General features: G+C 46.1%; 1 protein-coding gene across 1 annotated transcript in view; it reads left to right on the top strand.

Moving 5' to 3' along the window:
- Positions 1–2475: 2475 nt before the first annotated feature.
- The window catches only part of EHMT1 (euchromatic histone lysine methyltransferase 1), a 231313-nt gene continuing 209356 nt past the window's right edge, over positions 2476–24432 (top strand). Inside the window, exon 1 of the mRNA XM_023725491.1 lies at positions 2476–4055. The gene's annotated coding sequence lies outside the window, so the exon portion shown is untranslated. The remainder of the gene's footprint in view (positions 4056–24432) is intronic.

Below are 24432 nucleotides of genomic sequence, written 5' to 3'. Positions count from 1 at the left end.
GTGGGCCGCGGCGGGGGCCGCGGGAGGCGTGCAGACAAAAGGGAAAGTCGGGGCAGCGGCGAACTTTGGGGCCGAGAGGGGCGCCGCCGGCCCCCGGCCCGGCCTTCCCGGCCGCCGGCGACCTTTCACTTTGTTTCTGGTGGGGCGGCCTCGTCGTCGCCAAAGTTGGCCGGTCCTGGCGCGATTCTCCCCAGACAATGCTTTTCCGTCCTGGGGCTGTCAGGGCAGAGTCGCAGTCTGGATGGGGCGTGTTGCCGACCTAAGTTGATTTCTACCAGCCACGCTCAAGTGCGTTGAATATAGAAAGTTCACGTTCTTTTGTTAATGATCTTGGCCTTCCTCTTTGCTCGTTCGCAAGGGTAGTTTGTGTCCTCTTCAGCAGCACAGACACTAAACTCTTGTGAGATGCAGCACTGGATTCCCACCGGAGGAGAGCAAGCGGGAGGTGTGCTTGTGAAAGGGCAGAAACGTTGTGTGCCCTTACACTGAAATGGTGAATGATTTGGGAAAAAGTGACTACCTAGCAGTTTTTATCAGAAATCAATGTCTTGTGGTAACCGTTGGGACGTCTAAAGATCAGAAAGTTAGGGTGTAATGATAAGGAGCCATTATCATAAGCTGGTACGTAGAATTGACAGTATATTTTAATTCATGTGAATATATTGCCTTGTATTCAATTAATATTATTTTCTGCAGCTTTTGGAGGTATTGTTAAAGTATACTGGGAAGATGTGGGGGAGTTACTAAACTCAAGGCAAAGAGTATTCATTGAGTACTGACAATATTCTAGAACATATTGGGTTCTGGGGACAAAATGATCAATTAGATAACCCCATGTCACTTCAGACTGTTAGGGGAGAAGATGTGTAAGTGATTTACTGATATCATTAATTGAGCACCTACTGTGTCCAGTCATTGTGACAAGCTCTTCACATAGGCCTCTCGTTTGGTTTACCTTATCTATGCAGGAAGTATTATTCTCTGTTTAGCAGATCTGAAACCAAGGCTGGGAAGACATGAAGAAATGTTGCCTGGTCAGCTCTGTATGTGGCACATAGTAGGTCATAATAAATACTGATGAGGGAATGGCTCCAGCTTTCTGATTCCCCAGGAAGGCTGGACGGGCCCATAACGACAGGCAGAGTTTGCTGTTCACTGAGCCCTTAAGTATGCCCAGCTGCCCCAGCGCTCTGGGGAATTCACTCATGAAAGCCTGACAGCCAACTTAGGAGGTCGGTACTGTCACGTCCTCAGGCCTCAGGTCACAGAGCCTGTGGCCTGGAAGACAAACGAGGGTCTGGCTCCAGAGCCCGGGCTTGAGAAACACGCCCCAAGTCTGCAGAGGGAGAAGAGATGAAGGACCATTTCCAACAGGGACCTTTGGGGAGGCTCTTGGAGGAGGTCCTGCTCCGTTTAACAACCCTGCATATGCTGCTCCAGTCACTGCTTGTCAGGGTCACTGACCTTGGGGTACCCAGCACCCTAGAGTATAGCCTCCTACTCTTGGCAGGCTCAGCTTGGCTGCGTGAATAGCGTAAGGAAGGGCACATTCGCCTTAGACAACCCTTTGTCGAAACACATTAGCCTGTGTGGAGACGCTTGGTGCAGAACCTTCTAAATTTTGGACTGTTTCTTACGGTTTGCAATGAAGGGGTGATTTTAGGTTAGTAGAAGCTCTGGTGTTAAGAGTATTGATTCTAAATGTTCACCATGGAGGCGTGTGACGGGGTGAGGGTCTGTTTGCAGTGTAGCACTACTGTCCCCAGATTGTCACCCCCTGGCAGTGAGTGAGATGACACTGGAGAGTGGACCACCTGTTGCCCCTAAACCTGTTGTCGTTAGGTGCTGTCGAGTCGGTTCCGACTCCTAGTGACCCTGTCTATAACGCAATGAAACGCTGCCTGGTCCTGTGCTGGCCTCACAGTTGGTGCTGTTTGAGCCCATTGTTGCAGCCACTGTGTCAGTTCATCTCGTTGAGGGTCTTCCTCTTTTTCGCTGACCCTCTACTTTACCAAGCATGATGTCCTTCTCCAGGGACTAGTCCCTCCTGATAACGTGCCTGAAGTACGAAAGACGAAGTCTCGCCATCCTTGCTTCTAAGGAGCATTGTGGTTGTACTTCCTCCAAGACCGATTCATTTGTTCTTCTGGCAGTCTCTGGTATATTCAGTATTCTTTACCAACACCGTAATTCAAATGCATCAATTCTTCAGACTTATTTGTTATCCAGCTTTCACATGCAGATGAGGTGATTGAAAATATCATGGCTTGGGTCAGGCGCACGCTAGTCCTTAAAGTGACGTCTTGGGCTTTCTAACAATTTAAAGAGGTCTTTTGCAGCAGATTTGCCCAACGTAATATGTCATTTGATTTATTGACTGCTGCTTCCATGGACATTGACTGGGGATCCAAGTAAAATGAAATTTTTGACAACTTCATTATTTTCTCCATTTATCATGATGTTGCCGATCGGTCCAATTGTGACGATTTTTCTTTTATGTTGAAGTGTAATCCATACTGAAGACTGTAAATCCATACTGAAGGCCACTAAATCTAGGAAATGATTACTGGGTCAAAACCAAAAACTCCAAACCCGTTGCCATCTAGTTGATTCCGACTCATAGCGACTCCATAGGATGGGGTAGAACCTGCTCCATAGGGTTTCCAAGACTGTAATCTTTACGGAAGCAGACTGCCACATCTTTCTCTGGTGGGTTTGAACTTCCAGCCTTTCCGTTAGCAGCCAAGTGGTTCACTACTGTGCCACCAGGGCTCCTTGGTTACTGGGTTAGGGTTCACTAATTGCCCAATGATTATACTAGCAAAGTTGACACTTGAAACTGGTATAACTGTATATTTATTCTTTCCTCTTTTCCTTGACCTAGAAAGATAGTTGCCACGTTTTCTCACTAAAACTGCTGAGGTAATGGAGCACATTCCCTGTCCACCATTTTGTGGGTCAGTGAATGGTGGCCTGTGAGATTTTTAAGTGCAGATCCAGGACCACTGAGGCCTGGAGCCCAGGGTGCTGGACTTGACTTCATGGCTTTTGCTTCAGCGGCCGTGAGTTAATAATGACATCTTTCTGCAGGGGGGCCTTCCCAGGCAGATTTTATGCTTTCTACTAGGGTAGTTACTGTGTATCTCTTTAATTTTATTTTTAATTTTTAAACTAATACATACACTTAGTTTATATAATCAGTTAGTCCTAAGAAGCATAGGAAAAAACAAAAAAAAAGGCAACCCTCCCCTCCTGCCTTTTCTCCCTGGAGAGGTGGCAGCCATGTGCAACTTCTTTAGATGTTTCTTTTGGCATTTACTTCATCTCTGAATAATCTGCTGCTTGTATTGTCATGTCTTACCTATTTTGGGATTACCTGTTAGCTTCCACTAATGGTAGGTGAAGATTTTAGTTCTCTCACACTCCCTCTTATGCTCCCCCAGTCTCCTATCTTGCTAGGACATGGTTTTGGTTCAGTACATTTGCAGAGTCTTCATCAGTATGTCCAGGTAATTACTGTGCTGTGCTGGGCTACGGGGTAAACTATATTTCTTCTTTGTATAACTTTTAATAATTGCCTACGTTCAATTTGCCTGTTTTCCTTTGAACCTCAAAATAATGTTTTTGTACCATCCCTTAATTTTGTAACATGTTTCTCAATTTAATTTTTTACCCATTCAGCCCTGTCAGGTCGTTCATCGGTTCCACGTTCTTCCTGGAGATGGTCCTCGCTCACCCTCTCATGCGTGGTGCACAGCTGTCATCCTGGGAATTCTCCCCACCTTCTCGAGCAAAGAACCACTTTTTACCTGCATCTGATGTCTCCCTCTCTCTGGGTTTACTCCCTCATTGGGTTGGAGCACATTCTCTAGTAGCTTCCTGGGAAAGGATGGACAGGAGGCAAACATTTTGGGACTGGCGTGTCAGAAATGTATTTACTGTACCATCACACTTGATTAGTAAGTTTGGCTGGAAATCAGTTTGAACTCATGGCTCCAATATCTTCTAGTTTCCATTGTTGCTGTTGAGAAGTCTGGTTTGATTCTTAATTCTTCGTAAGTGTTCTTCCCCCCACCCCCCCCAAACTTTAAGCATCTTTGCATCCTCGAGTTTCCAGATTTTCATGATGTACCTTAGTGCGAGTTTTTTTTTCCATTTATTATGCAGGGTGCTAAGTAGCCGTGAAACCTGGAGACCCATGCCCTTTCATTTATAAGAATGTTTTGTACAGTATATTTGAGATAACTTCTTCTCTACTGTTTTTTCTTTGCTTTCCTTTTGGAATTTCTTTAGTTGAATGTTGGACTTCTGTATTTAGTCTTCTAATTTTTTAAGTCATTTCTCTCGTCATGTCTTGGTCTTTTTATTCTGCTTTTTGGGAACATTTTTTGGACTATTTTCAATATTTTTACTGGATTTTAAATTTTTGCTATCATTTTTATGTTCTTTCCCATTCTCTGTTCCTTTTTTAGTGTCTCCTGTTCTTGTTTTACATATACTGTATCTTTATTTCTTTGTTTATTACAGCCTAACATTTTTAAAAGTTACTAAAATTTTTTAAATTTTATTTCATACTTTTTTTCTGTTTCTTTTGCATGCCTCTTTGCTGTTGTGTCTTTGGTTTCTTTCATGATGGAGACCTTCAAATGCCTGGTGATTTTTTTTTAAATTGTGATTTAAGTGAAAGTTTACAATTCAAGTTAGTTTCTCATACAAAAATTTACACACATTGTTATGTGACCCTAGTTGCTCTCCCTGTACTGTGACAGCACACTCCTCCTTTCCACCTCGGATTTCCCGTGTCCATTCAACCAGCTTCTGACCCTCTCTGCCTTCTCATCTCGCCTCCGGACAGGAGCTGCCCATTTAGTCTCATGTATCTACTTGAGCTAAGAAGCACACTCTTCATGAGTATCATTTTATGTCCCATAGTCCAGTTTAATCTTTATCTGAAGAATTGGCCTTGGGAGTGGTTTTAGTTTTGGGCTAACAGAGAGTCTGGGGGCCACGTCTTCCGGGGTCCCTTCAGTCTCAAGTCAAACCATTAAGTCTGGTCTTTTTACTAGAATTTGAGTTCTGCACCCCGCTTTTCCACTCCGTCAGGGACACTCTGTTGTGTTTCCTGTCAGGTGGTCACTGGTGGTAGCCGGGCACTGTCCGGTTCTTCTGCTCTCAGACCGATGGAGTCTCTGGTTTCTGTGGCCCTGTCTGTCTCTTGGGCGATACCTTCCTTGTCTGTGGGGTCTTCATTCCCCTTTGCTCCAGGTGGGTTGGGACCAGTTGATGCATCTTAGCTTTTAAGACCCCGGATGCCACTCATCAAAGTGGGATGCAGAACATTTTCTTAATAAACTTTGTTAAGCCCGTTGACCTAGATGTCCCCTGAAACCACGGTCCCCAGACCCCTGCCCCTGCTTCGCTATCCCTTGAAATGTTGGTTGTATTCAGGAAACTTCTTAGGTTTTGGTTTAGTCCAGTTGGGCTAACTTCCCCTGTAGTGTGTATTGTCCTTTTCTTTACCTAAGACAATTGTTGCCTGCTATCCAGTTAGTGAATGCCCCCTCCCTGCTTCCCCACCCTCCCTATCCTCATAACAATCAAAGAATGTTTTCTTCTGTGTTTAAACCTTTTCTTGAGTTCTTATAATAGTGGTCTTATACAATGTTTGTCCTTTTGCAACTGGCTGAATTTACTCAGCATGATGCCTTCCAGATTCCTCCGTGTTACAAGACGTCTCACGATTTCATCGTTGTTCTTTGTCATTGTGTAGTATTCCATTGTGTGACTATACCATAATTTGTTTATCCATTCGTCTGTTGATGGGCACCTAGGTTGTTTCCATGTTTTTGCTGTCGTGAACAGTGCTGCAGCGAACGAGGATGTGCGTATACCTATTCGCGTGACGGCTCATATTTCTCTAGAATGTATTCCAAGGAGCGGGATTGCTGGATCATATGGCACTTCTATTTCTAGCTTTTTAAGGAAGCACCAGATCGATTTCCAAAGTGGTTATACCATTTTACATTCCCACCAACAGTGTATAAGTGTTCCAGTCTCTCCACAACCTCTCCAACATTTGTTGTGTGTTTTGGATTGATGCTAGCCTTTTTGGGGTGAGATGGTATCTCATTGTAGTTTCGATTGGCATTTCTCTAATTGTCTGGTGATCTTTGACTGATTATTCACCTTGAAGAATAAAGTACTCAAAGTGGGATCTGAGTGTTTGTGGGGGCTTGTTTACCGGTTGCTTTTGCTGTAGGACGAGGACTGGCTGTTTTTTTTGTTGGCTGTCCTCCAGATGTTAGTCTGTGCTGATCTGTTCCCTGGGGCAGTTTGGTTTCCTTTGAGAAGGATCTTTCAGTCCTTTGTCCTGACTTAGGTCAGTAGATAAACAAACAAAAACCATACCCGTTTCTGTGGAGTTGATTCTGACTCATAGCGACGCTGTAGGACAGAGAACTGCCCCGTAGGGTTTCCGGGGAGCAGCTGGTGGATTCGAACCGCTGATCTCTTGGTTAGTAGCCATAGCAGTTAACCGCTGGGCCATCAGGGCCCTGTTAGGTCAGTAGATAACCTTTTCCTCATCTCCCTGGTTCAGTTGCAGAGCTCACTTCCATCTTTGTCTTGCCTGCTGTCCCCACTGTGGTGTGTTTCTGGTGGTGTTTTTATAGAGCTGGACCTCTGCTCCCTAGGAGGCACAGGAGAGGATCCCATGCTGAGTGTACCACAGGGGCGTGGGCCTGAGAATCTGTTCCTTGTGCAGACTTTTCCCTGTGCTGCTCACACATGCGTGTGCACACACATGCACACACATGCACACGCCCTCCCTATGTCAGCCCCGGGCATCACCTCTGTTTTCCGAGTCTTGCTGTGGGGTCAGTTTCCCTGCTTCTCAGCAGAAACCCCCGTATTGAGTTTCACCTCCCTTTGCTCTCTGGATTGAATTAGCTTTCTTCCATCCATGCTTCCTATTCATATTTTGTGTGGGGTTTCAGATGTCTCCTGGATGGAGTTTATGTTTCTCCTTCCTGTTTTCTTGCCTTGGGTTGATTTTTGATAAGAGAAGGGGTTGTAAATCAGGGTCTGCAAATCAGAAGCCTGTACTGTAAGTCTTGACAAATGCATCCAGCACAGCTGTTGTTTGGAAAAGGCTGCCCATCGGGATCTTACTGTGTCTTTTGTGATGGGAAAGTTCTGGAGTTAGAACAAAAGCTAGCAAGGGTGGTATTTCTACCTCAACTGTAATTTCGTACCCAAAAGGACATTGGTGGGTAGCTTAGTTGTTTGAGATCCCACATGTAGTCAGTGCCAGCGTGGGGGCTAAAGCCTGGGCCCCTGCTGCTGTTTCTGTTATATCATCAAACACTTCTGTGTTTTTGACCATATTTTATTGCGTTTGTCTTTGAGATAGTTTATAAGAACCATGGTTTGGGCTCCTCTCTGGAGGAACTTTGTGTTTTTTGTCATTTCATTGGGTGTCTTAGTTATCTAGTGCTGCTTTAACAAAAATACCGCAAGCGGATGGCTTTAACAAAGAGAGGTTTATTCTCTCACAGTCTAGGAGGCTAGAAGTCCGAATTCAGGATGCCACCTCCAGGGGAATGCTTTCTTACTCTGTTGACTGTGGGGGAAGGCCCTTGTCATCAATCTTCCCTGGTCGAGGAGCTTCTCAGTGCCTGGACCCGAGGTCCAAAGGACGCACTATCCTCCTGGCTCTTGTTTCTTGGTGGTATGAGGTCCCCATGTCTTTGCTTCTTTTTTTCTTTTGTATCTCAGCAGAGATTGATTTAAGACACAACCCAATCTTGTAGATTGAGTCCTGCATCATTGACATAACTGTCTCTGATCCTGCCTCATTAACCTCATAGAGGTAGGATTTACAACTCATAGGAAAATCACATCAGATGACAGAATGGAGGACAGTCACACAATACTGGGAATCATGGCTTAGCCAAGTTGGCACACATTTTTGGGGGACACAATTCAAGGCATAACGTTGGGCTTACTGGGTTTGACGGATACCTTTGTCTTCGGGTGAGGGGCATTTGGTTTCTACTTAAGTGTCTGACTAGCAAACCACAGAGGAGATAGTTACTGGAGCCCAGTTAATTCCTACTGCGGATGTGGCGCAAAAGCGGCAGCCCCAGGTTTGAGAAGTTCCCCCATTTACTGATGTTTTTACTTAAGTTTTAGTATTTTTATGTATTAAAAAAAATTAATCTGTTTGAGGGTTTCGGAATTTGGAAATCAAGTTGAAGTGGTTCCTCTGACTCTTTGGAGGGGTCGTTTCTTTTGACATGATGTCTTCATAAGATGTCATTTTCCCAGTAACATTGCTGCCAGTGGGCTTTTAATTTTGGAAAAGTTTTTAGACTGCTTTCTGCATTCCCCTTTGATAGGCTGGCAAGTCCTGATCAGAGTACATTTACAGTGCTGTATGAAAGGGGTGGAAAAGCACCTTTGAACACTTTCTGTTGAGGAAGTGCTCTTCTGGGTTTTGCACAAGAAAATATACACTTTTTTGAGATTGGTCCCTGAATTCCTGAAATTTAAGAATGTAGCAGAGCAGTTATTACAGAGCTAGGAAATGAGATGGAATCAGTTAAAAGTAGAAAAGGCCTGCTGTATATTGCACTGATTGTGTTGGGAAAGGCTCCTTAAGAATAAGGTGAGTGTTAAAGTGAGGCGTGAATGAACGGTGACGTACAGTACGTACATTAAAAAATCATGCGTTTTAGCAAATTTAGAAAGCAAATCTAGGAATCCAAGAATGCCAAGTATTTATCATCTTTTTTCCTGGTCCTTGTGAGAAGCGCTTGTTATGTTTAGACTTGGCTCTGAGCACGGAGCGTGTGCTGTTTGTCCCGTATTACTGCACATGCTTGTGTGTCTAGTGTTCCTCCTGGCTGTGTGGTGTTTACCATGTCACTGTCCCAGCTCCTTGAGGATGAGTTGGGTGAGGTCTGTCTCCTTTGGTTCACAGTACAATTGCCGGGTCAGAAGGGGTGAGTGGCAAGAGGTGAAGCTGGAGAGGCAGGGGTCAGGTCATACAGGGCTGGGTTGCTGTGGTGACAGTTGGGTGCTTTGGAAGCACTATAGACAGTCATTGAAGGATTTTAGAGATGGATGGCATTTTTAAAAGATGACCCTGGCTGATGTGTGACAAGTAGACTAAAGGTAGACAAGAGTGGCAGCGGGGAGGCCAGTGAGGAGGCTTGGACAGAGATGCAGAGAGGCTGGTCTCTTGGTTCAAGATACATGCTTTTAAATTAAGATTTCTGAGTAGGTAAGAGAGTTGCATGGTTCAAAATTAAAAAGTATAAAAAAGTACAAAGTGAAAAGTCTCCCTCTCTTGTCCCCCGTCATTCAGTTCTTCTCTTCCCAGGCAGGGCACCGGCATTATAATTATTGTGTATTCGTCAAGATGGTTATGCATGTACCAGCAAATGCATATGTGTGGAAAAACAGTAACGTGCACACAGACAAACCAGGCATTTGAGGCTTTTTGTTACGGAACTTCTCCAGACTCGCTCGGAAGTAGATCTGAGGGTGTAACCTGTCCTCTGGCATTTGCAGCTGCCTTCTCCTGGCTGGTCTTGGTGTAGCTATGCTTCTCCTCCCTACTCTCAATTATTTTGAAGCATATTTTCTAAATGAATATTTCAGTTAATGTAAGTATTTCAGTAAATAATTATCTAGTCAGTGTTCATATTAGGAACTAAATATGGTCCATTCATTGCCCTTGGTAGATATGGCTCTTAAATCTTTGAATATATTTATTTCCTTTCCAGCTCTTTATTTTTTTACCTTTCAGTTTAGTTTTGAGGATAATGGTTTATTGGTCCCAAATTTTCCCATAACCTTAATATTTACTAATTACATTCTTATGGTGTTGTTTAACATGTTCCTCTGTCCCCTATATTTTCTGTGAACTGACAGTTAAGAGTTTGGGCTTCCTCTGTCCAATATGAGGAGCACTGGGGGCTCAGTGGTTAAGCGCTCAACTGCCAAACAAAAGGTCGGTGATTCGAGCCCACTATCCGCTCTGCAGGAGAAAGATGTGGCAGTCTGCTTCCACAGATATTTATAGCCTTGGAAACTGTATGGGGCAGTTCTCTGCTCTCCTGTAGGGTTGCTATGAGTGGAAATCCACTTGATGGCAATGGGTTTGGTTTTTGGTCTGTTCACTATGGTAGCCACTAGCCACATAATGGCTCTTGAGTACTTTAAATGTTGTTCCTGCGAATCGAGATGTGCAGTAAGTGAAAACACACATCGGATTTAAATTTCAGAGACACAGTATGGAGGAGATGTAAAATATTAATATGTGTTTAACAGCATTGATTACATGTTGAAATAAAATATTTTGGCTGTATCGAGTTAAATAAAGTGTATTATTAAAGTAATTTCATCTACTTCTTAACTTTTTTGATATGGGTACTAGGAGACTAAAAATTACACATGTGATTCATACCGTGGCTTACATTATATCAGGTCGTGCTGGGCTAGAGACTTGAACAGACTCAGGTCAGACTTTTTTTGGCAGGAGTACATCATAACTGCTGTTGAGTACTTTTATCAGGAGGCATGATAAGTGAGAAGTCCGATTATCTCTTTCTGTGATGTTCACAGTCCTTGATGTTCACTTGTGAGATCCATTAATTCATGGAGGGTCGCAGAATGGCAGGCAGCCTTTCTTCCTTTGTTTCCTGGAGCTCTTCTGTGAAGAGAAATTGCTTACCCTGAAGTCCAGCTCCTGTAAAAGGGAAGGGTAGATTCTTGATGTGCCACGGAGGGCACCTGACAGATAGCAGGTGCCTAAGAAGTTATAGTCCCTGGGTGGTGTAAATGGTTAACATGCTTGCCTGCTAACTGAAAGGTTGGAGGTTTGAGTCCAGCCAGAGACACTTCAGAAGAAAGGCCTGGTGATCTGCTTCTGGAAGAAATCAGTCATTGAAAACCCCATGGAGCACAGTTCTACTCTGACACACATGAGGTTGCTGGGAGTCGGGGTCTGCTTGACAGCAACTGGGTAGTTTAATAATTGACAGTTTAAAAAAGATCCGGAGTGTTGTCTCTGTACTGTGCCATTTGAAAACTGTTTACTAACAGCTTGTTGAGATTACCTCTGTCCTGTCTTTGTACCAGGCCCCTACAGCCAGATTCCACGGCTGGCATTTAGGCTGGCAGAGCCTTGTCTACTTCCTCTTCCTGGGACTCTGCCTGTGTTCCTCAAATTCCTTGAACAGTCAGTTTATTGGGCTGCTTTTGAAGTTTCTGAGGGACCAGTAAACGCCAGTCAGTATGGCCCAGTGAATGGAAGTCTTCCCTCCATCCAGGTCTGCTCTTCCGTTTTCTTTCTCTTCGGTTAAGTGGTCTGCTAGAATCTGTCATTATAGTTTTGTAGTATCTGACACCAAACCTTACTAAAACCGAACTAAACCCATTCTGTCGAGTTGATTCCAACTCATAGCAACCCTATAGGACAGAGTAGAACTGCCCCTATAGGGTTTGCAAGGAGTAGGTGGTGGATTTGAACTGCTGACCTTTTGGTTAGCAGGCGAGCTCTTAACCACTGTGCCAGCAGGGCTCCAGCACCAAACCTTAACCATGTTTATTTTAATATGATTAATCATAAGACATTTAACCTGAGAAAGACTTTTTTTTGAAAATTTTTTGATGCATGACACATGCAGAAAAATGCACACATTATGTGTCTGACACTAAATATATCATGCAGACATGTAACCTAGCTCCCAGATAAAACAGAGAACATTATCAGAACCATGTTGTTGTCGTTATGTGTCGTCGAGTCGGTTCCGACTCATAGCGACCCTATAGGACAGAGTAGAACTGCCCCATAGGGTTTCCAAGGAGCTGCTGGTGGATTCGAACTGCTGACCTTTTGGTTAGCAGTCGTAGCTCTTAACCATTGCGTCACAAGGCTCCAGTCAGAACCATAGGAGCCCTCTTACGCCCGTTATAGTCTACCTCACCCTCCCTGAAGGGTAAATGTTGTCTTGCCTTCGGATACCTTGACTAGTTTTGCCTGTTTCTGAACTTTTATGTAAAGAAAGCTTGTAGCGTGTACTCCTGTCTGGCTTCTTTCCATCAGCATTGTGTCTGAGAGTCATCTGTGTTATGGCATACTGTTGAAGGTTGTTATTTCTCATTACTCATTGCTGTGCCACAGCTTACATATTCGTTCTGCTGTATGTGGACAGGGAGCCCTGGTGGTGCAATGGTTAAGCACCCGGCTGCTAACCGAAAGATTGGCAGTTGAACCCACCAGTGGCTCCACGGGAGAAAAGACCTGGCCATCTGCTCTCATGAAGATTTCAGCCTAGGAAGCACTATGGGGCAGTTCTACTCTGTCCTGTAGGGTTGCCGTGAGTCAGAATTGACTCCACAGCACGCAACAACAACATCGTGGACATTTGGGTTGTTTCTAGTTTTCGGCTATTTTAAATAAAGGTGCTGTGAACATCCTTGTGTGTGTCTTTTGGTGAACACAGGTTCACATTTCTGTTGGTGGAGTGAAAATGCTGAGTGATACTGTGAAACGGGAGTGGCCGAAGCATCCGTCCTGGTCTGACTTCACAGGGGGTGGGGAGGATCGACATCAACATCAGCCCAAGGCTGATTTCCTATGAAGTGGAGGTCAGGTACACCTCGTCTCTCCAACCTTTTTACCAATTCTGAGACCAGCTGTCCCTCCCAGGGCACTCTCTACTTCTCTCCCAGGTTCCATAATTTCTTACAATGGCTACATAGAACTCACAGACAACAGTCAGGATTATGGAGTTTGTTAGAGAAGTTAACAAGTTACAATTCAGAGAATCAGGTGCGACTCGATACAGGATACAGTTCTTTGGTCAGGACAGCTTCTTCTCAGCCATGCCCACAGGCAGGCCTGTCTCTGGCCCTTGGCCCCTCTGCCCCTCTGCCCCTCTGCCCGGCCTCTACCCCACTTGGGCAAGTGTTACAAAGATCTTTTACCTTTGCTGACAGCAAGTGCCCGGAGGCACCCCACTCCGCCAGGAAGCCTCCTGCCCGAAAGTGCTCAGCTCTCAGTGGTAAGTACCCGGAGGCACCCAGCTCTGCCAACGAGCCGTCTGCTCGAAGGTGCTTGGCTTTCTCGCTCTTTGGGTTGGCACAGCCACCGTAACCGCCTTGCTCTGTGCGCCAGGAAGCCCACTGCACGATTTTGCACCTGTGTCGCTGTTTGCTGCCACTGTTTCTCTGCTGCTGCCTCTCGCCCGCTTGCACTGTCTCCGGTGTTACAGCCATCTCTTTCTGTTTCCTGGGTCTGGGAAGTTCTCAGTGCAGGGACCCAGGGTCAAGGATGTGCTGCACTCTTAGCTCTTCTTTCTTGGTGGTAGTGAAGCTCCCCTTTTTGCCTCTGGGATGGCTCATTTTAAGCCTAGGAGGATGGCAGAACTGACCAGTCCTCTCGTTAGGGTTCCATACACCTTATTTGCATGGTTCCCCTCTCCCCCACAATGGTGCCATACACCTTATTTGTATTATTAGCAAGCTTTCCAATCCTCTTGGTGGGCCACAAGCAGCTTGTTTGCATAGTGCCACCCAATCTTTGGTGGGACTTACAAGACCATAACTACAAAGGCTGTATAAAATGATCCATTGCACCGCAGCCCACCCCCTGGCTTTTCTACCTATGCATGGTTCTTTCATACTTGGAGGTTACTTTCCCCTCCCGCTCATTTTACCAGTCTAAAACAGTCCTTAACAATTAGTCCTTCAGTAGAGAAGAGAGTCCTCAGGGTGGGCTCACTCAGGTCCCAGCCATTCAGCTCTCCTGCAGGTGCCCATCTGATCCTGTCAGGTTCTCCAAAAGTCTGAGAGAAGATTATTCCCTTGCTCTGATCTTCTCTTGAGGTATCAGCATAGCAAGACCTTTTAGGGACTTTAGGTTTGACCGTTGTGCTCCAGTCCAGCAGTGCCTTCTGCTTTGTCCCACTCTTTCACTTACAGCTTCTACAACTAGTTTTTTTTTTTTTTTCCAGTCTCAGATTAACCCTGTTAACAGTCAGTGCTCAGAACTGAGTCGTAGAATCCTGCCAGCACCTTCCCTCATCTTCTCTTCCCTAGGCCCATCAGGAAAAGAGGAAACTGCTCAGTGGGGATCCTCCCTTGACCCTCACTTTGAGTGTGAGCACACTTAGGAAAGCGTGTAAGCTATCCACTTCGTGCCTTTATCTGCCTGTTTTAGATAGCCACTGTTTAAGTTGCCTATCCTTGTCAAACCAGTGGAGCCCTGGTGGCATAGTGGGTTAAGAGCTCGGCTGCTAACAAAAAAGGTCGGCAGTTCAAATCCACCAGCCACTCATTGGAAACCCTATGGGGCAGTTCCACTCTGTCCCATAGGGTTGCTCTGAGTTGGAATGGACTCCATGGCAGTGAGTTTGGTGTTTTTTTTTGGTTTTATCAGACCAGTACTCTGAGGAGAAAAGCGTGTTCCTTGGTCCAAACTTTAGACTCTGAAGAATCTTCTGTACCAGTTGGAACTTTGAGCATTTGCATCCATAAGCAAAGTCCAGGCCAGAGCAAGCCATCAGATTGCAGTACTCTACACCAGCTCACAGTGTGAAACATCTTTCTCTTCATTTGGTTGGATTCTGGTCAGCTTGTCTCTAGCCATCCAAGCTGATGATGAGTGGATACCAGCCATAGGCTCGGTAGTGCACAGACCTCCCTGCGCTTTAGACCAGTCATGCATGTAAGTCTGTTTTACTACAGTAGATTGGAGAAACATTCAGTATCCAGTTTCATCTTCTCCACACCTTGACTATCTTCCCATTCGTATGCATATGGCTTTGGGCCTCTGGCTGGGTGGAACCAGACATCCTGGTCCCTTATCAGTCATCTTGTTTAACTGGTCTGCTTTTGCCCCAGGCCACTCCACTTGAGGCTTTTCTCCCGCTAGCTGCAGCAAAACATCTCTTACTTTCCTTTAAACCATTACAGGTAACAACAATTGTCTAAGAATCAAAGGTTTCACTTCCCACACCCATTTATTCTTTTTCTTACAAAGTCCCAAGCTTCCATGAGTCTGGACACATTGCAGTGAATCCTACTTGTGATACCAATGGTAAAAATGGAGTTTTGGAGGCGTTAGACCGCCTCATCTAACTTCACAAGGGTAAAGGAGAATCACCATCAGCATCAGTCCAAGGCTGAGTGCTATGAAGTGAGGTCAGACTTACACCTCTTCTCTCCAACCTTTTTATCAATTTTGATGCCACCCATCTCTCCCAGGACATTCTCTGCTGGGTTCGATAATTTGTTGCGATGACCACACACAACTCACAGATAACACTTACAGTTATGGAGTTTATTAGGGAAATAACAGGTTACAAGTCAAATCAGGCGCAACTCAGGATACAGTTCTTCCGTCAGGATAGCCTCTTCTTAGCCGTGCCTGCAGGCGGGCCTCTCTCTTGCCCTCAGCCCCTTGGTCCCTCAGTCCCTTGGTCCCTCAGCCTATTGGCCCGGCCTCTGCCCTGCTTGAGCAGGTGTTACAAAGCTCTTTAGCTTCGCTGACAATGAGTGCTGGAGCCATCCCACTCTGTCAGGAGGCCTCCTGCTCAAAGGTGCTCAGCTCTTTCGCTCTGTGGGTCGGCACATGCTCTGTAACTGCCTTGCTCTGTGGGCCAGGAAGCCCACTGTGCCATTTAGCGTCAGTGTCCTGGTTCTCCTGCCACTGTTCCGGTGCTGCTGCCTGTCTCAGTCTTGCGCTGTCGCCGGTGTTAGAGCTTTCTCTTTTTGTCTCCTGGTTCTGGGAGCTTCTTAGCGCAGGGATCTCGGGCCCAAAGGATGTGCTCCACTCCTAGCTCTTCTTTTTTGGTGGTAGTGAGACCCCACTTTCTCCCTCTCAGATGGCTCATTTTAAGACTAGCGGGATGGCAGAACTGACCAGTCCCCTCATTAGGGTCCCATTCACCTTATTGCATGGTCCCACCCCCACAAGGGTGCCATGCACTTTATTTGTATTATTAGCAAGCTTTCCAATCCCCTTGGTAGCCACAAGCACTTTATACAGTCCCATCCGGTCTTTTGGTGGGAATCACAAGACCATGGCTAGAACCGCCATAGAAAAGCGATCTGTTGCACCACATGTAAGTATCCAAAGTGGTTGTATTAAGTTACAAGTGTAACTTGTTGCTTCAAATCCTCACCAACACCTGATATTTTCTGTCCTTTTCTTCTTGGCCATTCTGGTAGATGTGTAGTATGTCTTATTGTGGTTCAGTTTGCATTTCCCTGATGACTAATGATGTTGAGCACCAATATGTTTTTTGACCATTTGGATAGCCACTTCAGTGATATGCCTGTATAAATGTGTCTGTTTTTTGGTGTTCAAGTGAGTACTTCATTCCTTTTTATGGCTAAATAATATTTCATTGTATAGGTAAACCAATTTTATTTATCCATTCATCCGTTGATGGACATTTGGATTGTTTTCGTTTTTTGGCTATTATGAATAATGCTGCCATGAACATTTGTATACAGGTGTTAGTGTGGACGTTGATCTTCATTTTTCTTGGCTCTATACCTACGGAGTAGAATTGCTGGATCATATGGTAACTGTGTGTTTAAATATTGCCAAACTGTGTTCCATAGCAGCTACACCCTTTTATGTTTCCACCAGCAATGTATGAGGCCTCCAGTTTTTCCATATCCTTGCCAAATCTTGTTATAATCTATGTTTTTGATTATCACCATCCTAGTGGTTGTGAAATGATATCTCATTATGGTTTTAATTTGCATTTTCCTAATGGCTAATGATGTTGAACATCTTTTTATGAGCTTACTGGCCATTTGTATGTCTTCTTTGGAGAAATGTCTACTCAACCGTCTTTTCAAATCCTTTGCAATGGTTAAGCGCTTGGCTGCTAACTGAAAGGTTGGTGATTTGAACCTACCCAGCTGCTCTGCGGGAGAAAGACGTGGTGATCTGCTCTTGTAAAGATGATAGCCTAGAGAACCCTGTGGGGCAGTTCACACGGGGTCGCTATGAATCGAAATCGACTCGATGGCACCTGACAACATTTAGCTTTATCAAACTGTTCTTTGTTGATTCTTTTTACACATTTCTTATCATATGTGTGATTTACAGTTATTTTGTCCCATTCAGTGGGTTGTCTTTTCACTTTCTTAAGAGTGTCCTTTGAAGCAGAAAAGTTTTTAATTTTGATGAAGTCCATTTTATGTTTTTTTCTTTTGTTCTGTGTGTTTTTGGTGTCTCACCTAAGAAACCATTGTATAATCCAAGATCATAAAGGTTTACTCTTATGTATTTTTTCTAAGAGTTTTATGATTTTAGCTTTTATATTCATATATGTGATCCATTTTGAGTTAATTTTGTATATGGTGTGTAGATAGCAGTCCAACTTTATTCTTTTGCATGTGGCTATCCTATTGTTCCAGTACCATTTGTTGAAAAGACCATTCTTTCCCTATTGAATTGTCTTGGCTCTTTGTCAAAAATTAATTGACCATAAATGTTAGGACTCATTTCTGGACTCTCAGTTCTATTTTATTGATTTATATGCCTCTCCATTTGCTAGTACCACACTGCCTTGAATACTGTGTCTTTGTAGTAAGTTTCACAATTGTAAAGTGTGAGTTCACCAACCTTGTTCTTGTTTTTCAAGATTCTTTAGGCTCTTCTGGGTCCCTTTTTTCCGTATGAATTTTAGTGTCAGCTTATCAATAGCTGCAAAAAAGCTTTCTGCGATTTTGGTAGGGATGACGTTGAATTGGTAGATCAGTTTGAGGAATATTGTTAATATTGTTTTCCAGTTCATGAACATGGAGTGTCTTTTCATTTATTTAGGTCTTCTTTAATTTATTTCAGCAGTGCTTTGTAGTTTTCAGAGTATAAGTATTTTATTATTTTGGTTCTGTCATATCTGGAATTTTCTTAATTTCATTTTTGGTTTGCTCATTGCTACTGCATTGAAATATAATTGATTTTTGTATATTGACCGTGCATCCTGAAACTTTGTTGGACTTGTTTATTCTAATAGTTTTTAAGTTGATTCTTAGGTTTTCTATACACAAGATCATGTTGTTTGCAAATAGAGTTTTACTTTTTCCTTGACAGTCTGAAATGCCTTTTTTTTTCCTTGCCTATAATTGCCCTGGCTAGATCCTCCAGTATGATGTTGAGTAGAAGTGGAGAAATTGGACATGCTTCCCCATCTTTGGGGGAAAGATTTTAGTCTTTCACAGTTACATGTTGTGCTAACTGTGAGTTTTTTGTAGATGTCCTTTGTCAGGAGGAAGAAGTTCTTTTCCATTTCTAGTTAGTTGATTGTTTTTATGATGACAGGATGTTGGATTTTCTTAAATGCTTTTTCTGTGCCCATTGAGATGATCATGTGGTTTTGTGTTTTATTCTAATAATATAGTTTATTACATTGATTGGTTTTTGGGTGTTAATCTAACCTTGCGTTCCTGGAATAAATCCTAGTTGGTCATGGTGTCTAATAGTTTTCATTTGTTGCTGTGTTTGGTCTGCTAGTATTTTATGGAGGATTTTTTGCATCTGTATTAATAAGGAGTATTGGTCTATAGTTTTCTCTTATGTCTTTATCTGATTTTAGTATAAGGTAATACTGACTTCATAGAATGAGTGGGGAAATGTTTTTATTTTATTTTTTGGAAGAGTTTGTGATGGATGGTTTTTTGTTTTTTTTTTAATGTTTGGTAGAATTCACCAGTGAAGCCATCTAGGGCTAAGCTTTTTTTTTTCTTCATGGGAGGTTTTAAATTACTAGTTCAGTTTCTTTACTTGTGATAGGTCTATTCAGACTTTTTATTTCTTCTTGAGTCATTTTTGGTAGTTTGTGTCTTTCTAGGAATTCATCTGTTACATCCGCATTGTCTAATTGTTGGCATATGGGTGTTCATCCTACGTCCTCATAATCCTGTATTTCTGTAAGGTCTGTAATGGCACCCTTGCTTTCACTTCTGACTTGAGTGATTTGAGTCTTCTCTCTTTTTAATTGGTCAATCTAGCTAAAGATTTGTTGGTTTTGTTGATTTTCTCCAAAGAATTACGTCTTTATTTCATTGATTTTGTTTGTTTTTCTCGTCCGTTTCATTTATTTTCATTGTAATCTTTATTATTTTGTTCTTTTCTGCTTTCTTTGGGTTGGGTTTGCTCTCTTGGAATCAGTTTTTTGTATATAGGATGAAGTAGGGATCAGGATTAATTTTATTTCATATGGATATCCACCAAACCAGCATTTTTTGCTAAGAAGACCATCCTTTACCCACTGCACTTTAGTGTTACTTTTGCCTAAAAATGAGAAAACTTCATATGTGAAGATGGAGTAGCTGCAAGATCTTAATGTCCTCTGCTGTTAGCGCTGATAAGCTGGTAGAAGATTGCTAAGCAGTTTGAAGGCTGGCCAAGTCCTTTTCAGGTGTGAAGATTTATCCAACCCTCTGCAGAGGCTGTTTCCCCAGGGAGCAGCCCGACCAAGCGGACAGGGGAGGTTGGGGGTGTGTCTCCCAGTCATGTCCCGTGGTGACGTCGTGAGGCAGAGCAGGCGTGGGGAAGATCACAGGCTGTTCCCCACACAGCCCAGGCTCGTCTGCTGGCCTCGCCACTTTCGTCTTCGCACGTTGCTCAGCTTGTGGGAGCCTGAGCGTTTTTCCTGTCAGAGGCGACGTCACTTGTCCTCACAGGCTGTGGTGCTTTGCATGGACAGCAGGGGCAGGTACCTGGCCGAAATCAAGTATCCGTACGTTCCCACCCTCTTGCTAGCTTTTCTTCCACAAATGCCGTTTGGTCTCTTGCCCTGCGCACAGCGCAGTACCTGAGTGTTAGGGACATGAGGTTGACAGACTGAGTACCGGGGAGAAGGCTTGGGTGGAAATGCTGCGGCAGTAGGCTGTGGTGAGCACCGGGGAGAGACACACGTGGAGTTAATGCTGTGAGCGCCCAGAGGGGGTGTGTATGAGAGAGGGTGCGGCCTGCAGGGGCTGTGGGTGCCTGGAGGAGGTGGTGTGTGCACGGGACGGGTGTGCAGAGGCTGTGAGCTCCTGGAAGAGGTCATGTGCACATGGTGGGGGCGGCCTGCAGGGGCTGTGGGTGCCTGGAGGAGGTGGTGTGTGCACAGGACGGGTGTGTGGAGGCTTTGGGTGCTCAGAGGAGGTGTGTGCACAGGGCTAGGGTTGGCGGGGGTGAGGAGTGGGCGTGTGGAGACTGTGGGTGCCCGGAGGAGGTGGTGTGTGTCTGGGATGGTTGTGCAGAGGCTGTGGGTGCCTGGAGGAGGTGGTGTGTGTATGGGGCTTGGGGGGGAGGTCGAGGGGCGGGTGTGTGGAGGGTGGCAGAGCCTTTTGGTGGGTGGGATTGGCAGGGCAGAGAAGCCTTGAGGAGGAGACAAGCGGGAGCCAAGGTTGGGGATGCAGATTCAGGCTGCAGTGTGCATTGTGAGACAAATGCACGTTTCGGGGTGCTGGAATTCTGGCAGTGGAGGTTGTGTGTGGTGGGCACGCTGAGGGGTGAGCTTGGAGAAGCAGGGTTGTGAAGACAGATGGACACCGTCAGGCTCTGGTGTCATCAAGTGGGTGAGCGGATTCAGTCCTGGAGAGTCTGCACATTGGTGGTTTCTGTCACCTGGTCACTGCAGGAGTTCTCTTGACTCACGTGATTGCTCTTTTACCTGTTTCAGAAGGCTTTAATTGGGGCCCAGGAACGTAACAAGTGTGATAATGGCTGGTAGTTGTTTGCAGTGCTTGTTATGAGTCAAGTACACTACTGAGTGGTTTATGTGGCATTTTTGTTTCATCCTTACAAGAGCCCTGTCAGGTAGGGCTACTGTCCCAGTTTCTCTACTTCACAGAAGAGGAGAGGAGACACCGTCTTGCCAGCACTTTTAGCCAGGCCATCCAAGGTAACGTTTGGGCCACAGAATAGCAAAAATCTAAAACCCTCTGTAATAGCCAGAAAAGCAGTTAAAATTCATACTTCTGTCCATGAGCTGTCTTAGCTGCAAATTGGGGAGCGGAAGAGGCAGGCCCAGTTGCTCCAGAATGTCACAGACAGACACGGTCACTCTGTATGTGTCTGACCGAGTGGCCAGGCTGTGGCCAGACCTCACAGAGTGTCACAGACAGACACGGTCACTCTGTATGTGTCTGACCGAGTGGCCAGGCTGTGGCCAGACCTCACAGAGTGTCACAGACAGACACGGTCACTCTGTGTGTGTCTGACCGAGTGGCCAGGCTGTGGCCAGACCTCACAGAGTGTCACAGACAGACACGGTCACTCTGTGTGTGTCTGATCGAGTGGCCTGGCTGTGGCTGAGCCGTGCAGAGTGTCACAGACGGAACATGGTCACTCTGTGTGTGTCTGACCGAGTGGCCAGGCTGTGGCCAGACCTCACAGAGTGTCACAGACAGACACGGTCACTCTGTGTGTGTCTGACCGAGTGGCCAGGCTGTGACCAGGCCACACAGAGTGTCACAGACAGAACGTGGTCACTCTGTGTGCAGCACGACATGTTTGTGTTTCCTGTCCTGTGAATTTGGTCTCACCTGGGCCCTTTGATCCTTCTGCGAAGCTGTGCACAGGACTGGTGTGGGATGCAGGCAGCCATGCTCCTTAGTCCTTGACTGGGGGCCTGCAGCCTGCTTCATCAGATAAAGGGGGCCACAGCTTACCCTGGCTGCGTGCCCTCTGCAGGTGCACACTGTCTGTGTGAGGGTGCCTGGGCTGCGCACAGGATGACCCTGCTCTCACCCTCGTGAAACTCAGCTCAGAGAAGCTGTTAGACGTGCCCACGCATGGGCACTTTCTGTCCGTATGTGCTGTTTGAGAGGCAGACGCAGTGGGAGCTCAGGCCGGGTCAGATCCCCTGTTTTGGAATGATGCCCACCTTTGTGGGGATTCTGTGTTTCTGTTTTTGCTGCTGTTCTAAAGTTCAAACTCCTCCACTCACGGCGTGAAATCCTTTCATTTGGTTTTGTCGGGCATCATTAAACACGTTGGACAGAGTTTTGGGTAGCCTCCCCAACTCAGGTTGGACATCTGGGGCTGAGGTACGTGGGCAGTTTGGCACCGTGTATGTGGATGGGCTCCTTGGATGCTTTCAGAAGAGGCCGTGGGCATAACAGGACCACCAGCATCTGGAAAGAGAGCTGGGCCTTGCGCAGGCCCCACGGAGCACAACCACGCATTGAGGTGCGTCTCAGGTGAGAGAGGGTTTCATGGAAGTGGCATTTGAACAGGACCTGGAAGAGCACATAACAGTTGTCAGCAGGGAAGTTGAGGCTTTGGGATCCTGCTGAGGGCAGTGAGGTGGGGTCCAGTGGCTCCTGGACCTTGCATCTTGTTCTTGGGTGCTGGAGATGCCCAGCAGGACACGGGGGAGGGAGGAACTGTTAACTGCAGGAAGGCAGGGCCTCATCTGTCCACCACTCAGATCGAGAGCCCATTAGCCAGAAAGTGGTTGAGAGCTCAGGGGCCTGGGTGGTGTGTCACTGAACCATCTATCTGTCTTGTCTCCGGGAGAGAACTTGTGAAAGTGGAGTGTTACCTGCCTGGCAGGTGAGAATGCTCTGTGACACAGTTGTCGTAGATGACACAGACTTCTTTAGGTGACCTGATGGTGTTGTACTGCTCCACTAATTTATGAGGAACCAGTCAGTGATGACCACCCTTGATGGCACTGTTGAGGTAGAGCTTGCTGGCATGGATTTTAAGACTGACATCGAGACTTTTAGATGCTGACATTGGGGGTCGTGTGTGAGCTGTTTAACCTCCCAGCCCAGCGTCTTTGCTGAACCAGGAAGCTCCGCTTCTGTTGGAGGCTGTCACATGTGTTCTTTCCTGGAATGTTGCTTTCGTGTTTTGTTTTATTTTCTTTGCAAGAAGGGCTGCCGTCTGCGAGTAGTGAGAAGTAGGCAGTGGCCTTCTTGTCGCTGTGTTCTAACACTTCCAGTTCACGCTTGCTTAATTCCCAAACAGGCCTCCCAGTTAGGAGCTGCCATCTGCTTCCCAGGTGAGGACCAAGGCCAGAGAGGCCCAGTCACCTGCCCAGGGTCACCTGCTGTTCCCTAGAGAAGACCAGGGCGGAGGCCACAGTGGTGGCCTGGAGGACAGAGGGATGGGGCGGGAAGGGGCCCATCCTGTAAGGCCGTACGGTCACTGTGGGGATGGGTGGGGGGTGGCCTGCTCTGTCCTGTGTTTTAATAGTGCTTTTCTGGCTGCTGTGTGAAGAATAGCCTGTGAGGGGGCAGAGGTGGGCCCAGGGGCCCCGGTGAGGGATGGTGGGAGTTTGGACGAAGTGGTAGCAGTGAGGTGCCAAGAACTAGTCAGGTTCTGCCTGTATATTTGAAGGAAGAGCGAAAACGGGTAACTGGGTGAAAAGCTGAGGAGTCGTTTGATGTGACGACTGAGAGAATATGGCTGTCGCTAACTGGGTGGGGAGACTGCCAGAGGAGCAGGTCTGGGGAGAGAATGGGGAAACTGGGTGCCCTTATAATGGGTGCCACAGGCCTGAAGTGCGTCCTGGGTGTCAGCTCCCAGCAGAAGCTCAGGACACTGGGACCCCAGAGCTCACGCTGTGGAGATGGGGGAGCCCAGCAGCTGTTTCCAGGGACCGGGTGATGAGCTGTGCTTGCTCAGAGTTGATGGGATGAGAACTGAGAACTGACGCCGAGTTTGGCCGTGTGGAGGTTGTTGGTGCCCTTGAGAAGCACTTTACGGCCTTTCTGGTTTGGTTTTAGCATCGTCTGTGTGCGATCGGTATCTCTGTGATCTCTTTCGTATCGAAGGAACTGGGAGGTTTGGTGACCTTCCCACGTGGCCAGTTCTGTCTGGTCCTCAGACTAGGCCCTCACTGCATGGTGTGGTGGCAGACATCCTGTCTGTGTCAAAGGTCGGGCAGAAATTGGAGCGCCCACTAAGAGGTACCTTAGAGATGTTGGTGGGCAGGCACACACATCAGTCCGTCAGCCCCGATTCATCTTGAGAACGTAGAATAGGTGAGTGTGTCAAGGGCTGGTGTCTTTCTGCCTCCTTTCTGGTGAGTTCGTTGGCTCCCTTGGTTTGAGCTTCAGTATATAATGGCCAAAAGAAATGTTCGTTAAGTGCAAGGCTGGTTTGGCCACCTGAGTGTGATGAATATGTGGCTGTTTTCCTGGTCAGAAAAGCTCTCTGGAGAGGCGGGCTGATGGCGGGTGTAGTAGGCTGCTGGACCCTGCTGGGGAGCTTTGTCCTCTTTCCAGGGCATGGCTTGGTCAGATTTGCATTGTATGAAGGTCATTCTGGCTGATGTGTGTGGAATGGTTTGTAAGGGACAACGGTGTGAGGAGGGGTCCTCATGAGGATAGCTGATGGTGGCTGGGGCCCTATAGTGGCTGATTTGATATGGCAGATTGGGGGGGGGG

This window comes from Trichechus manatus, unplaced genomic scaffold (assembly GCF_000243295.1).
Source record: "Trichechus manatus latirostris isolate Lorelei unplaced genomic scaffold, TriManLat1.0 scaffold00317, whole genome shotgun sequence".
Lineage (NCBI taxonomy): Eukaryota > Metazoa > Chordata > Mammalia > Sirenia > Trichechidae > Trichechus > Trichechus manatus.
Note: the sequence above shows the minus strand (reverse complement) of the source record. Positions and strands in the feature narration are given on the sequence as shown.